The sequence below is a fragment of the Vipera berus genome (assembly GCF_964194415.1).
Source record: "Vipera berus genome assembly, chromosome: 1".
Lineage (NCBI taxonomy): Eukaryota > Metazoa > Chordata > Lepidosauria > Squamata > Viperidae > Vipera > Vipera berus.
Genome location: NC_138202.1, coordinates 116,669,649 through 116,684,839, shown reverse-complemented (window position 1 = coordinate 116,684,839; position 15,191 = coordinate 116,669,649).

Below are 15,191 nucleotides of genomic sequence, written 5' to 3'. Positions count from 1 at the left end.
TTCTATAGCCAACAACCTTTTGAGCATCACCAAATTGTGTGACGATGACAAAGTGGAAGTCTTATTTCGCAAGGGGGGAGGTCATGTCACCCGGGACCAGAGGGTCATTGGAAATATTACCATAATAAATGGCTTACCATATTTTTCTCCCAAGCCACCACAGCCTGCCCCAAGGCTTTCCAAGGGCAGTGTGGGCAAGGAGCCTGAATCTCAGCAGGCACCTGCAGCACCACTCAAAGCAACCAGAGCCAAGAGAGTGTCAATAGGGAAGCCAATTCACGATAAGTGCGCCCACTTATTGCACAGAAGGCTGGGTCTTGCAAGCTTCCCTGTAGTTAAAAAGATGGGAGAATTTGCTGAGGGAGTCCAGCTCAAGGACTGTGACGTGTTTCTGGACTGTGCCATTTGCAAGAAAACAAAGAGGAAGGCTGCTCCTATATCAAAGGTGTCATTACGCAAGACTCAATATCCATACCAACTAGTACATGTTGACCTAGTTGGGCCTTTTACACCTTCCCTAGGAAAGAAAAGATATTTTCTCACTGCTGTTGATGATTTTTCACGTTACGGTCACGTATATACCCTCACAGAAAAATCTGAAGCCTTTGACGCCATAAAGTCGCTGTACAACTTCGTAGAGACCCAGTACAAGACCAAGATCGCACAATTGCAGAGCGATCGTGGGGCTGAGTTCATGTCTCAGAAGTTCCAGGACTGGGTAAGGCGTAAGGGCATCCGCCATTTCCTAACTGCACCGTTCACCCCTTCGCAGAATGGTGTAGCTGAGAAAAGGAATGGAATCCTGCAGACCATGATGCGTAGTCTGATTGCAGACGCGGGTGTCGCAGAATCATACTGGGGGGAGGCAATTCATTATGCCAATTACACCTTAAACCGCACCTGGAGCAGTGTTGTAAACCAGACCCCATATTTCCTGGTTCACGGTAGGAAACCAAATCTGGCACATTTGCGCGTGTTTGGCTCCTATGCATGGGTACACATCCCCAAGCAGCTGCGGAAGAAGGGGAGATCTGTTTCCCAGAGACTAAGGTTCTTGGGCTATGCTCCTGGCTCCAAGGCCTATCGTTTCCTGGGAGAAGGGGGCAGGCCTGTGACTTCCCAATCTGCCTCTTTCGAAGAGGACTCCAATTGGACCCAGATCCACTCAAATGATCTGAGCCCATATGCCAACCGACCCAGCAGAGGCACACCGACCGCGACATCGCCAGAGGCGACCTCGTACCCTGCCACCGACGAAAGTGAGGAACAAGACGAAGATGCGTCCAGTCCCATGGAGGAAGACACACCGTCTTCACCCCCAGCGACACCTCAGAGACCCGCGGAAGAAAAGAGCGGTGAGTGGCAGAAGGTAAGAAGGTCAAAGCGGTCCAACAAGGGAGTCCCACCAAAGAGAATTGACATTGGCCACATCGCGTCTGTCAACAGCGTTGTGGTCACCCCAAAATCCTTCTCTGACATCCAGGAGCTGCCCATCGAGGAACAGGAGAGATGGCAGCTCGCGATGGAGAAGGAAATGCAGAGCTTAAAACAACTTAAGGTCTTCACCCCCCAGCAACCACCAAAGGAGAGGAAAGTCATTGGCACAAGGTGGGTTTACAAGGCCAAACCACTTGCCAATGGTCTCTACCTGTATAAGGCCCGTTTGGTAGCCCAGGGCTTCGCTCAGCGTTATATGGAAGACTACTCGGAGACTTACTCTCCAACCGTCCGGGCAGAGAGCGTCAAGGCCGCCCTCGTGACTGCAGCCGCTCTGGGAGAAGAAGTCTTCCAATTTGACATCCAGACGGCTTACCTCCACGCCAACTTGGACCGGCAGATCTACGTGAAGGCTCCTCCTGGCTACCAGCAAGAAGGGGGAAATACATGGTTGCTTCACAAAGGGTTATATGGTCTTAAGCAGTCAGGGAAATTATGGTATGACTGTCTTAGAAAGAGTTTAGAATGAGTTGGTTTCTCAGAATCTCATGCAGATCAATGTGTTTTCACACGCAGTTCCAAGGGAACCACAGAACGGGTGTTAGTTTATGTGGACGACCTATTATATGTAGGGCCTAACAAGGAAAGGTGTGATGAATTTGCCAAGGCCCTGGAAGAAAAGTTTACTCTGAAGTCTTTGGGGCGGGTTGACAAGTACTTGGGTGTGCATATTTTGGCCACTAAAGGGGGGTTTGCTCTATCTCAAAAAGAAAAGATAGAGGAATTACTGGCCAAATGCAAAATGACAGAATCTAATCCTACGCATAGCCCAATGCAAAGCGATTTTTACAACCAAACCCATAAGGACGGTCCTGAGTTCACAGATAACACGCTTTACAGATCTGTGATTGGCTCCTTGCTATACATCAGCAATTGGAGCAGACCTGACATAGCTTTAGCTGTGAATCTATTGTCCAGGCATGTGGAACACCCAAAGGAATTCCACTGGACTGCTGTTAAAAGGGTGCTTAGATACCTAAAGGGCACAGCTGATGCCCTCCTTATGCTAGAACCAGAGAAGGGGAAGACGGCCCAGCTCTCCGCTTACTCAGACGCAGACTGGGCTGGAGACACCAAAACTAGACGGAGCACTTCTGGTTTCCTCATTTTGCTAAATGGCTGCCCAATACATTGGCATGTTAGGCAGCAAAAATTTATTTCTTGCTCCACGGCCGAGGCTGAATATGCCAGCCTGTCAGACACGGCCAATGATTTGACTTGGTTCAATGAACTGATAACAAGCATCTGGGCATCTCCCCCTCTGCCCATCCAAATTCTAGAGGACAACACTGCCGCAATTGCAATCTCGGAGGCTTATGCAGTAGGCTCCAGATCTCGCCATATAGACATACGCTATAAAAATGTCAGGCAGCTTACCAAAAAGGGTTTTATACATGTTGAGCACTGTAACACAGCTGACCAGATAGCTGATCTGTTTACCAAGCCTGTTCCCGTTGACCGGCACAACCTTCTGTGTAAGCGTTTGTGTCTGGCCTTCTGAATGTTTTTCATGCATGTCCATGACACCTGCTCACCCCTTACATACATTCACTGGTCCCTGTCATTGGCTGGCAAGAAGGGGAATTGTTAGATGTTTAGTGCCAGCCATTGGCAGTTCCCCAAAAGGGTCATCAGATGGAGGCAAAGAGACTTCTTTGCTTCCACTGATGAGCCAAGGGTCCCAGACCCACAGCCCCATTGGCGAGAGAGTTTTATGGTCAAGGAGGGGCCAAGACCCCCCATAAATACCTCTGCACGAGGGGCTGCTCTTTGTTCTCCAGTTCTATCTCTACTCCTAACCTCTATTTTAGTCATGTAATCCTAGCTTGTTTTGTTTTATTTTATTTCTCTCTCACATGCAGGCATGAATGCTTTCATGCCAAGTATTTCTTTCTCTTTGATCTATCTTGAATAAAACTAATATGATTGCATCTCTGCGTTCTGCCTTTGCTTGGGAGCTCCTTTAACGATTCATTGTGAGTCCACCTCACAGAATCAACCATATTTCAGAGCCACACATCGCGTTAAATCATTGCACAGTAGCACCTATTTCACCTGAGCCTTGTTTCTCCTTTCTGCACCACAAAAAGCTGCTCATGTAGGATGAAGCAGAGAAGAAGAATCCAACGCTCAGGCTAAATCATTAGTTTTACCGATGAAGAAATTTCTCAGCTATCCTAACCAAACCGGCTAAAGGATATTGCTCATGATAGAAGGTGGTAGTAGTGTTATCAGAAGAAGGCTAGATTGGAGCCTTTGTAGGAATGTGGAATTTGGAGGCCACGGGTCAGACCATGGTAAGGACATCCCATAATAATGTCAAAGGTTCCCTCCCAGCTGTAAAGGCCATTGTACAATGTACATTACTTTATCATTCTTATTCTTATGTTCTAAATGTAGTTAACCCATAATCTTTCTTAGTTCTACACGTTTTGGCCTTCTGCTGCCCAGGTGCCCAGTGATCACTCTAGCTTTGCATGTCAGTGAAAGATCCTTTGTTTTATTTCCAATCCCTCTGCTTCCTTATTTAAAGGGACCTGTTTGCCAGAACAAGGTGTTCAGGTTATCATGACTCAAACACAATAGAACATTTTGAGTGTACGTTTTCCTGAATTGCACCAATAGTCACAAGGGAGAGAACTGAAAGCAGTTAAGGCAGAGACTGGCTAGTCCCAAGAGGAAAAGCAACAGGCCTCCTCACTGTCCTAACATATCCACTGTTGGTCACCAAGATAATGGTAAACAGATTTTATACACCTTGAGGCTGTTGTTGGATGGGGTCAGAATACAAGGAGAGGAAAAGACTAGTTTTATACCAGTGCAGCTAATGATGACTTAAGGCTTGGAATTTTACTCATGGGCTGAGGATAAGGTAAAGGTAACCTCATGGGAAAATTGAGAAAATTGGCATTAACAGATTATGGTTAAGGGCAACAATGTGATTTAGATTCAGTCAGTCAAAGATATATTGCTTCCCGTCATCAATAAGGATGCAGCTAGATCTATTTTCTTTACCCAACTTCTTTCCAATCATCTGTCAGGTTGTAAAGGAATAAAACCCTGGACGAGATACTACTATGATTAAACAGTCATAAGAAATCAAAGGATAGCATTTTATAAAATAGTAAAATCTCAAGTCTTTGATCTCAGGTATATGGTTCTAAACTGTCCACACTTCAGAACTCACCTAAATTTCAGTTTTCTAAAACTGGGTGGCAAATGCAAAGAAGGGATGAGGATGTGGGAGTGGCAGGAAAACCTCATATAGATTTCAACATGTACAGCTGTATATCCTATATAGAATTTTCTAACAATCCTTTGTTTTGCAGTACTCAAACCCTACTGTAAAACAACCAATTTTTTACACTCTACAGAGACATAGTCAAAAGGTATGTCTAGAACACATTTTCCATTTTTTTTAAAAAAAATCTATTCCCCTTTCCACCAAAAAAAACCCTAGAAAAGAAAGAAATATACAAAGAGCTACACATTTGTACCTCAACAACCAGAAGAACTTGCCCTTATTTAACCAATATATATATATATATATATATATATATATATATATATATATATATATATATATATATATATATATATATATATATATATATATATATATATATATATATATATATATATATATATATATATATATATATATATATATATATATATATATATATATATATATATATATATATATATATATATATATATATATATATATATATATAAAAATTCAAATCAAATAACACTCATGTCTTTGGGACTTATTCAAGGAAAGATTTAAAACAAACTGAAAGAATCTGGGATAGCCTGGCTGCATACAAAATCTCCTTCGGGATTCTGCACATGAAGCCAAAATTTAAGACCAGACTGGTTTACTTATGATTATACCATACTTGCAGTGTCATATTGAGGAATAGTGCTGTCGATCATCTGGTATATGCACAGCATGATACCAGTTAATGCCACTGCAGCACTTGCAATGTTCATTCCTACACTGGATTGCACCTGAAACAGAAATTCACCAGAGAGAGAGAAATTACAATTGCAGTGTCAGCAAAGATGGAAAAGAAAAATAACTAAAACACATCAAGGAAGCCCTCATAACTTGTGGCTATCCCAAGTGGGCCTTCATCAAATCTCACAAAAGACCCAGCAGGAGCAACTCCAAAACTGATGAAGGAAACAATAAATGGAGCAACGTTGTCATTCCATACGTTGCAGGAATATCGGAAAAGCTCAGGAGGATCTTCGGCCAACACAACGTATGTGCACACTTCTAACCCAAGAATACACTAAGGCACAAACTTGCCCACCAAAAGATAAAACACCCAGACACAAACTGAGCAACATGGTACCTGCAGTAAAATGCAGTGAGCCATGTGCAGATGTGTACATTGGGGAAAAGCAACCACTTCATAAACACGTGGCACAACACAGGAGAACAAGCCCATCAGGAGAAGAGTCAGCAGTCCATCTGCATTTAAAAGACAAAGGCCAGGCTTTTGAAGGCAGTAAAGTCCACATTTTGGACAGAGAAGACCGCTGGTTTGAAAGAGGGATCAAAGAGGCCATCTGTATGTCAAAACTGAACAGCCCTCTCTCAACAGAGGGGGAGGGATACGACATCATCTCTCTCCAGTCTACAACACAGTCCTTTCAACAGTTCCAAGAAGGCTCCACACTCATTTGCATCACTCAGGTGACCCTGAAGACACAGATAAGCCTCCAGGTGCCATCAACTACTCACTAAAAGAATGCAAATGAACAGCTGCCTGCAGGAGTATAAATCTTTCCATTTTCCACCATCCTATCAGAGCTGAAGAAGCTTCTTGAACGAGAAGTGAAACATCTTCGAAGGAAAACCAGAAACTCCAGTTGTTATGTATCCAGGTACAGCCTCTGCATAGCAGCAGCCACCAGGGGGCGTTTGGCCTGGACGGTTTTAGCGGAGGAAAGGAAAAAAGTGATGAAGTACAGGTAGTCCTTGACTTACAACAGTTGGCTTAGTGACTGTTCGAAGTTACAATGGCACTGAAAAAAGTGCCCCCCAAGCCATAGCTGAGCAAGACACCTACCTGCCCGCCTGGTGGTGCTCTTCCTCCTGTCTGAGGTTTTCATTGTTGTGAACATTTCTGTTGAGGATTGGCAGCGGGGTGGGGTGGGGTGGGGGTGTTTGGTTTTTATTTTCCCCATCTGCTGGGTGGTTGCAGCAGGTTTTGGTCACTTCACATGACCCTGGGACACTGTGAATATGAATCAGTTCCCAAGCATCTGAATGTAAATCACAAGACCCTGGGGATGCTGCAACTTTCCAGCTGATTGGCGCTTCTTCTGGGCTCAGAAGCACCAGGATCAGCACTGAGCTCCAGCTGGAGCCTGGCACTGATCCTGGCACTTCCACTGAGCCCTGACAACCCCGAAGCGCTGATCCTGGCGCTTCCTCTGAGCCCTGACACCCTGCAGCTCCAGCCATCTCTCGCTCAGGCTTGTGTGGTGCTGCCACTGGTTCAGCTCATTCCCCTCCCCCGCTATCACTTTTCTAGGATAGTCGCGTATCACCTGCCAGGTGCCAATGTACCACAGGTGTTACCCCGTACCACTGGTTGAAAAGCCCTGCTCTAGGATACAATGCACTCCAAGCACTAAATGTTAATGTTAAATGGTCTTCTAGCTATACAACAACACAGACAGGCAACTAGTATTTTTCCTATCAAGATGGTCATTTTTCTTCTCTTGAATCCTCACTATGTTCCTTTACAAAACAAAAACATTTCTATGGTGCCATGAACACTTTAAACCAAGGAGAAACACGAGAGAAGAAAGCAAGCTCTTTGCAGGAGGGCTACCATCAGTTCTCCCCTATCTTTGATTCCCAGGATGAATCGTGCACTTATTCCATACTTTTACTCTTAATACACTGAGCTTCTTTCTAATGTTGCTTCTTTGTAGGAATACTGCTGAAACAGAACTTCTGTCAACTTGGAGGAGAAGAAGGAGAAGGAGGCATGTTGGAGGTCTGGTTCAAGACTTGAGTATGCAAGAACTTTGTCTTTGTTCAGGACTAGCACTATTACTAGTAGCAACTAAGGAAGCTCTGGTAGAACAAGCACCCACGTCATGGTCATTGACTCTCTCGGGCTTCTCTCATTTTCATCGTGGTACTGATGGGATCTGCCACGTTGCAGGTTGCAGATCAGGAAGGGAACTTGGGAAGAAGCTCATCGCAAAATGGGAATTATGGGAGACTCCAATTCTGGATGGTTGAACAGTGTCTACTGTTGACACAGAGCTTTCAATGCAATCAAAACCTGGAAGTAAAAGTTGATCAAAAAAGGAAGTGGGTGGGGATTTTGAGTTTGTTTTTTTCTCTCCAATGTTGATTTAAGACTGAGCAGTATTTGAAGACAATAGGCAATATAGAAGGACCTGAGCGCTTATAAACAAACAGCATAAAATAAATTCTAACGCCATATATCTTTCTCAGCAAATCATGATTTGGACGGTTTGTAGCTGCTACACATAGTGACCCAGTAGAAATGAACTATGGAAGAAGAAACAGAAAAACATTGACTTTAGTTCATTGGAAATATCAATGGAAAGAAGGCTTGGAAAGAAATGTCTGGTGTTTGAAGCCGTACAATTTCTTGCGAGATGAGAAGATCGTTCAAACTTGGTTTCAATATACTCAGTTACGGGCCAGGTGGAAAGAAGATCAGAAAATTGGTTTTGCAATGACCGATGAAAATCTGATAAAGCAAATTAGAAACCAGGGTCCAGCTCATATCAAACGGATATATCTTGCATTGATAGAAATTGACTCAGAAACAGAACTTGTTAAAGATTGTATGATAAAATGGGCTCAGAATATTCAAGAAGTTATTACAATGGACACGTGGGAAAAGATCTGGGTGAGGAACGTAAAATTCACGCAAGCCCAAAACCTAAGAGAGAACTGCTTTGGCTAAGAAGCAGGCGAGACAGCTAGTTAACAGTTTAACTTTTTATTCTGAACCAGGCAAAGAACAAGGGAACATGACATCTATTTATACTGACAGCTGCCGGCGGATCGACCAATCCGGGGTGAGTCTGCTCCCGCGCTGCGGTCGCCGCCAATCGGGTTTGTTTGGTTTTGACAGCTCGGAGCTGTCATCTGTAGCGCGTGTTGAGCTGTCAATGGTTGGCGCTTGCGCGGTTTCGCCCGGCAGCTTTTGACAGCTGTCAAAAGCTGCCGCGGTTTTACCTCAGCTCTGTAACTTCTGTTTAACTTAATGTAATAACAATTAGTAAATACACAACACCCCTTCCCCCTCCCTCTGATTGAGTTGATTTTACCCCAACTGTTTCTTTTTTGGTTTTCCCCATTCATAGTCTTTCAAGTATGTGGGAGGTTTCCTTAATCTCTCGGAGCGCCGGGGGGTAGCCTCGGTAGTATGTTCTGGTTCTCTTGGCGCTTCTTGGGTTGGCTCCGGGGGTGGGGTGTTTGGCTCTGCTGGAGTGGGGTGTTGAAATGGTATGTTCCGATCAGGGGAGTCTTGTCGTGCCAGTCTTTGCGCCGGTGCTTCTGTTGGTATTTCGTCGTCACCCCTTCCCCCTATATTTTGAGGACTGCGTTGGCGTAATTGGTCTATATGTCTGCGGATATGTATATTTTGTCCAATGTCAATGATGTATGACAAGGGGCCTGTTTGTTCGATGACCACCCCTTGTGTCCATTTGTTCCCTCCCCCGTAGTTTCTAGCCCAGACAGCTTGCCCAGAGTTGAGAGTTCTATGATGGAGGGGCAGTTCTGGGTCTGGAGGGGATCTGTCTGGGTGGAGACGGTCCAGTCTGGTGGTCAATCTTTTGCCCCAGCGAAGCTCTGCTGGGGACTTCCCGGTAGTTGTGCAAGGCGTGGTGTGTTGGGAGAGAAGGAATTGTGCCAGTCTTTGGTGCCAGTTGCCGGAGATGATCTTGCGTAGTGCCTCCTTGGTTGATTTTACCATCACCTCTGCCAAGCCGTTCGACGATGGGTGAAAGGGAGCCGAGGTGGTGTGCCTAATAGAGTTCGCCGTTGTGAAACTCTGGAATTCGTAGGAGGTAAATTGGGGCCCGTTATCGGAAACTATAACATCAGGGAGGCCATGTGTGGCGAATAATCCCCTTAAAACTTGTATAGTGGCCGAGGAGGTTGTATTGGCTACTGGCGCCACTTCTAGCCATTTTGAAAAGCTGTCTACGACAATTAGGAATGATTGTCCCTGGAACGGACCTGCATAATCTATATGAATGCGAGACCAAGGTGACTTTGTCGTTTCCCATCTATGTATGGACGCCTGTGGCTGGGCTGCTCTAACTAGCTGGCAGGAATAGCAGCCAGCTACGTGTGCCTCAATGTGTTTGTCTATACCCGGCCACCAAACATAGCTCCTGGCCAGAGCCTTCATTTTGACGGTGCCCGGGTGCCCTTCGTGGAGGCTCTCTAGTACTTTAAGTCTGTGTTTGTCAGGGATGATTACTCTGCTGCCCCATAAGAGACATCCCTGATGGGTGGATAATTCTTTTTGTTTTAAGAAGTAAGGTTGGAATTGTGGTTCCTGGGGTGAATATTGCCAGCCCGTTGTGACATAGCCTAGGACTCTGCCTAGGATTTTGTCTGCCGCGGTAGCTGCGGAGATATCTTTGACAGATAAGGGGCATTCTGGCAGCTCTGAGATAGCCAGTATTCTTCCAGCTGGTGCTGGGTCTGGGTCCACAATTGGTTGCGGCAGTCTGCTCAGGCCGTCTGCATGGCCCATGGTTTTCCCTGGTCTGTATTCTAGGTTGTATGAATAGGCTGATAGAAATGTAGACCATCTTAGGATGCGGGGAGATAATATTTGTGGTGTTAGCCTGTTTACTGTAAAGAGTCCTAACAGGGGCTTATGATCAGTATAAATAGTAAATGGTCGGCCATACAGGTAATCATGAAATTTTTTTACGCTGGCTACTATAGCTAGAGCCTCTTTATCGATTTGAGCGTAATTCCGCTCAGGTTTTGACAGCGTTCTCGAATAGAACGCTACAGGGGTCTGTATTCCTTCTTTAGTTAAATGGCTTAGGACCGCTCCGATGCCGTACGGGGAGGCATCGCAGGCGAGACATACGGGCAGCTGATCGTTAAACAGGGCTACCGTTGCGTTGCTGGAGAGTAAGTTTTTTAGGAGGTTAAAACTTTTATCATGCTCAGGGGTCCACGTCCAGGGTTTGCCCTTGTCTAATAATCTATGTAAGGGTTCTGCAATGGAGGCTTTATGCGGTAGGAAGGTGTGGTAAAAGTTGACTAACCCTAAGAAAGCCTGAAGTTCTTGTTTGTTTTTGGGGGTCGGTGCTGCTTTGATAGCTTTAATTTTTGTGTCCGTGGGGTGAATTCCCTTAGCATCTATTTTAAACCCTAAGAACTCTGTTGAGGGCACCCCGATGGAGCATTTGTCTCTTTTTAATTTGAGACCGGCCTTCCTGAACCTTAGGAGTACCTTGGTTAGTTTGCCAGCCAGGTCATTTTCTGATTCCCCTGCAATTAGGACGTCGTCAAAATATGGGCAGACCCCGGGAATTCCCTTAAGTGTTTTCTCCATGATTTCCTGGAAGATTCCCGGGGCTGCAGAGATGCCAAATTGAAGGCGGTTAATTTTGAATGCTCCCTTGTGGGTGACTATTGTTTGAGCCAAAGCGGTGTCAGGGGTGACAGGCAACTGTAAATACGCCTGCGCCAAGTCTAACTTGGCAAATATGGCGCCTGACTTAATGGCCGCGAGGATGTCTTTGACAGCCGGGACCGGGTAGGCATGTGCGTTTAAAGCGAGGTTGAGGGTCGCTTTATAATCGGCACATAATCTAATTTGGCCGTTTGGTTTAACTGGGGTCACTATGGGAGTCTCCCACTCGGCCCCTTCTACCGGTTCGAGGACCCCTAAGTTTGTTAATCTGTCAAGCTCCGCTTCTATTTTTTCCCTCAAGGCGAAGGGAACCCTTCTGGCCTTGATTCTGACAGGCATCACATTTGGGTTCAGTTTAAGTGATACGGGCGGTCCCGTGTATTTCCCTAGTGAGCTGTCAAAAACGTCCGCGAATTGTCGGCAGACGGATTCCAATTTTGACAGCTGAATGGCGTTGACACCTGTCAACGCTATTCCTAGTGCCTCGAACCAGTCTAATCCTAGCAGGCTTATTCTGTTTTCTTGGGTCACCAAAATAGGAAGGGATCCTTTAAATTTTTTGAACTCTACGGGGACGGAAGCTTTTCCCCGGAGTTTAATGGGCGTTTTCTGGAAGTCGGCTAGGCGGAGTTTGGTGGGTCTAAGGGCGGGCCCTTTCCTACTTCGGTTACAAATGTCCCTGTACGTTTGCCATGAAATTAGTGAGACGGAGGACCCAGAGTCCACCTCCATCTCACAGGGAATTCCCTGAATCCGTACGTCCACCTTGATTTTGGGTTTAAGAATGCTGTGGACTGTATGTTTCTCCGCCCTCCCCCTTACATTGGACACTGGGGTTCTGGGGCTGTGCCTAGCTCTGAGTGTATATGGGGCCATACCTTCGGCTGTCACCTCCAGGTCGTGCAGGTTTTCCCGGCTCCGGCTGCGGCACACTGCTTTGAGGTGGCCTGTCTTCCCGCACCCGTGGCATCTGGCACTGCGGAACCGGCACGTTGCCCTAGGGTGGCTTCCCCCGCAGCTGGCACACTTCGCCCTGTTTGTCGGGAAGTTGGCCCCCCTCTGATTGTTGGCAGGGTCCCCCTTGTAGTTGCGTTGCATCCTCAGTTTCTCGAACCGCCGTTTCACCGCGTCTATATCTGTGGGGCCGTCGTCGTCCTCAGAACCGCTGAACCTGCCATCTTCCTGGTGCACGGACCCCCGTGGTCCGCTGTCCGGTATCCGTCGGTCGTCTCCGTGGCATTCTTCGTATGCGATGACTTCTCTAGCCACATCGGTCATTGTCATTTCAGGCTTGGCGATCAGCTTCTTCCTCAGCCGTTCGTCCTTGAGCCCTATGACAATCTGGTCCCGGATTCGGTCTTCCAAATCCGGGAACCGGCACCGACGTGCGGCATGCCTGACCCTGGTTATAAAGTCATTTGCTGGCTCGTCAGGAAGCTGGAGTTTCCGCGCGAAGTTCACTCTCCAGTAGAGTTCTGACTTGAGGGGCATGAAGTATTTACTCAGCCCCTCAGTGAGGTCTGCATAGGAGATGGTGGCGACCGGCTCCGGGGTGAAGATCCCCACAGCGGCATCATAAACAGCAGGGCCGCTGAGCCAGAGGAGGGCGGCCGCCTTGGCCCGGTCATCTGTGATCTTCTTGACTACCAGGTACCCTTCTACCTGGCCCAGATGCGATTCCCAGCCTTCTGGGTGGCGGGTATCGAATTCTCGAATGTGGCCGTGGTTCGTCATGCTGTCTGTAATTGAGGTGCCGCTGCTTGCGTTGAATGGAAGTTTGACTTCCAGTGACTTCAGCAAGTGACCAGCTCAGCTAAGGGAAAAATCTCTTCTCCCCTTAGGTAGTGACTTCAGCTAAGCAAGCAGCATCCCACCTTCGTCGCCAGTGCTTTGGCTAAGAAGCAGGCGAGACAGCTAGTTAACAGTTTAACTTTTTATTCTGAACCAGGCAAAGAACAAGGGAACATGACATCTATTTATACTGACAGCTGCCGGCGGATCGACCAATCCGGGGTGAGTCTGCTCCCGCGCTGCGGTCGCCGCCAATCGGGTTTGTTTGGTTTTGACAGCTCGGAGCTGTCATCTGTAGCGCGTGTTGAGCTGTCAATGGTTGGCGCTTGCGCGGTTTCGCCCGGCAGCTTTTGACAGCTGTCAAAAGCTGCCGCGGTTTTACCTCAGCTCTGTAACTTCTGTTTAACTTAATGTAATAACAATTAGTAAATACACAACAAGAACTTTTATAAAATGTTTTATAGATGGCATCTAGACCCTAAAAAGCTTGCAAGTATGTATCCGAATTATCAGCCTACATGTTGGAGGTGTGGAGGTGAAGATGCAACGTATTTTCATATATGGTGGACCTGTAAAAAGGTTAAGGCTTTTTGGATAAAAATTTGGTGGAATATGCAGAAGATCTTTAAGCAAAGGATAAAGTTTTGTCCGCAACTGTTTTTGTTGGGCATAATTACAGAAGCTACTGTGCTGGACGTTAAGTTGATGCTGAACTTAATCACAGCAGCAAGACTTTTAATAGGTCAATATTGGAAAAAGGAGGAACTGCCGACTATAGAAGAATGGACTCTAAAGGTTTCTGACCTGGCGGAAATGGTAAAGATTTCGGCTTACCTGAAAGATCATTCGCAAGAACGTTACATTATGGAGTGGAAAAAGTGGATTGATTATATTCAGAACAAATATGGGACTAAGAAATTTCATTTAGCATTTGAGTAAGTTTTCTTTTTTCTTTTCTTTTCTTTTTATATGTAATATTAATATTGTTTGTAATCATTTTATATGAGCTAGAGGGTGATAGAATTGATAGTTTATTGTTGTTAGCATATGGATGCTTATGTTTGTTCTTTGTTTTTATACCCTGTATTTAGCTCTGGGAAGTCGGGGGGGGGGAGGGGGGAATGGGTGGGAGGGATAGGGAGGGTTAGGTAGGGGTGGGGGGAGGGGGGATTGTTAAAGTTAAAATGTACTGTAAAATTTTTCAATAAAAAAAAAGAAAAAATATCAGAAAAATCTGGCACCCATGAGGCTCCAACAGGACTTTTATAGGCATGTCAAACTCGTGACATCGCGCGACATATCACGCCTTTTTCCCCATTGCTGGCAATGGGCTGGGTGCGGTTTCGGTGTGAAGCATCTGGTCCGCGGCCAGCAGTTTGACATGCCTGAACTATGGAAAAAGAAACAGAAAAAAAGTCTGCTGGAAAAATCTGGCACCCATGAGAAGCCAGGGAGGCTTCAATTCAAACAAAACTTTTATAGGTATCTGTTAGCCATTAATACCATATTGCACGACTGAATAGAAATTTGCACATACTTACAAATATCCCTCCCCAAAAGGGGTAACCTCCAGTTCCAGACACAGTAAGATCATAAGGACAGAGACACATCGAGACAGCTGCAATGCTAATGTGGATCAATCCAATCATGATCTGGATGGCCTAGGGAAGGAAAACACACAAAATAACAAAAATTAGTTCTCTGAATCTGAGAAAGAGAAACATTCTAATTTGTTAGCATTCCAGGAAAGATATCACTTTTACTCCTGTGTCTGGAACTTGAGTTTGTGAAACTAACAAATGAGTTGAAAGGCCAGTTTGATTGGAAACAAAATTTTGAATGTATATATATTTGGCAAAAATGTACTCTGAAATCCATACTGTGTTCCTTTACAAGGCAAAAATATTTCTATGCTGCGAAGAGCACACTTTAAATAAAGAAAGATGGGGAGAAAAAAGCAAGCTCTTTGTGGGCAGGCTTGATTCCCAGGATGATTCCCACACTCATTCCATACCTTTACTCCTAATATGCTGGGCTCCTTCCTAATGTTACTTTCAGGTAGGACCACTTCTGAAACATGACCCCCTGTCAAGACAATGGAGGAGGAGGAGGAGGAGGTCTGGTTTAAGATTAGAAAATGAGAAGATATCTCTCTGCTCATCACTAGTACCATTTCTGGTAGTAATTAAGGAAACCTTGGTAGAAGAAACAGCCGCA